The sequence below is a fragment of the Austrofundulus limnaeus genome, unplaced genomic scaffold (genome assembly GCF_001266775.1).
Source record: "Austrofundulus limnaeus strain Quisiro unplaced genomic scaffold, Austrofundulus_limnaeus-1.0 Scaffold698, whole genome shotgun sequence".
Lineage (NCBI taxonomy): Eukaryota > Metazoa > Chordata > Actinopteri > Cyprinodontiformes > Rivulidae > Austrofundulus > Austrofundulus limnaeus.
This window is the reverse complement of record NW_013953100.1, coordinates 220,613-222,416: the sequence shown is the minus strand read 5'-3', so window position 1 is coordinate 222,416 and position 1,804 is coordinate 220,613. Positions and strand designations below refer to the sequence as shown.

At 38.2% G+C, this 1,804-nt stretch overlaps 1 long non-coding RNA gene across 1 annotated transcript in view; it reads left to right on the top strand.

The window, feature by feature from the left end:
- The first annotated feature begins 6 nt into the window (after positions 1 to 6).
- Positions 7 to 1,804, top strand: part of LOC106531955 (uncharacterized) — a 4,346-nt gene continuing 2,548 nt past the window's right edge. Inside the window, exons 1-3 of the long non-coding RNA XR_001312008.1 lie at positions 7 to 640; positions 1,381 to 1,470; positions 1,562 to 1,684. This is a non-coding gene — a long non-coding RNA (uncharacterized LOC106531955). The remainder of the gene's footprint in view (positions 641 to 1,380; positions 1,471 to 1,561; positions 1,685 to 1,804) is intronic.

The following is a 1,804-nucleotide window of genomic DNA, read 5'->3' as shown; positions in this document are numbered from 1 at the left end:
GCAGCATTTTGGATTAACTGAAGACTTCTTAAAGAGTTTTCTGGATGTCCAGATAATAAAGAAGTGTCTCCCTCTGGTGTTCCTGCTCTGCCTCACGTTCTCATTTCAGCCCTCAGTCTTTCAGTTCCTTCCAGATTATTCTCTCACACCTGTCTGCACTTCCACTCAACCCAGTCCTTACTTAACCAGTCCTTTTCTTCCACTTCCTCTATGGAAGAATTATCCAGACTTTAATCAGGAGCGGACATTTTCAGTTTGAGAGCAGGATAGTATGTTTTTGCTCTCAAAACTTTAYGTATTTGTCCTCAAAACTTAAAAWGCTCACACTCAAAACCTCTGCTCTCTTCAAATATGCTCTGCTCTCTCTCAGACCTTTCCTTTCTCGCTCAGAATTTCTCCTCACGCTCAAACTTTCTGCTTGTGGATTTCTCCTGCGCTCTTTCCGATCAGGGAGTAATGTCTCCTAGCAATCATTCCAGCCAATAGAATGAAAGCATTAAACTGGGCGGAGACCGCCTGCTCTGGGGTGCGTTTGTTTCCTTCCATTGGATGTGCCTGTGTGTGGATGCATAGATTTTTGCATCTGCTCTTCCTGAGACCCGGTTCGTGATTTGTGAACCAACCGACTGGAGCAGCTACGGTAAGTGTAGTAAAATGAAATCTGAATAGTTTTTTTTTTTTTGTTGGGGTTTTTTTGTAATTACGATGGACAAAGAGTGGCCTTGAAATATTTTTGTCTTTTAGTTTGTGTGTAGTTATGATTAGGTTAATGTTGATAGCCAAGTTAGGAATCTTTAGAGTTTTTAGTCGCCAAATGTAAATCAAGTTGAGTAAATATGAATAATGATAGGTATGTGTCTTTACTGTGTGTGCTAACCTCATGGATAGACTTCTTTAACGACTACCAGTCCGCTATTAGCTGCTAGCAAATAACATAAAATGGTTCATTTAAAATATTGTAATAAAAAAATAAATACATTAAAAAACAAAAAGCTATTATAACCTCTTCATACACTGCTAATACCTAACATGAGAAGAAGAAATATAACTGGTTTGATTGTTTAAACTCATTTTCTGGGGCATTGTTTGAATAAACTTTTGCAATATCACAATACAGTATATATTTATATCCAGTGTTGGGTTATTTTTTCACCAAGATCTTTCTTTGATGATGGTAGAATTCAGATTACAAATTAGTTCGGATCAAGCTGAATCAGATCAGAATACTCTGATTGGGGTGTTTTTATGATGCGTTTTTATTTTGAATGTCTGTTTAATCTGATTATTGTGTCCATGCAAACATAGCCTTGTTGACTAGGTTAGTTTTTGTCTTGTTCGGTACACTCAGTGTGACCTGTAATGTTTTATTCTCTTTTACAGTCTTTGCCGTCTATAAGCTCAGATCTAGGCCTCGCTGAATTCACCAATATTTAGTAAACGAGAGCCTCCAGGAGGTGGCTACATGCACACGTAAGTTATGACTAATTACCATGTTTGTTTGTTACCTGGTTTAGTAATCTGAGTTATGATGGTTTTATTTGTTTTTCTGCTTTTCTTAAAGTTCTGACGTCCACATGTTCATGGTGCTGAGGTGAATCCACTGCTGCCACATCCAGCCCTGTGTCTGGACATAACATCCAGCTTTGAACACAGTTCATTCTGTTTCTGAAGGGTTTTTTTTCTGGTGAGTTGATGAAAAACAATACTTTTTGCCACTGTGCAGCTTTAGCTGACTGCTCTGCACCTATGATGTTTTGTAGCCAGTGTTAACTAGCTAGGTTGTATTTAACTGCAGCTAGCTTGT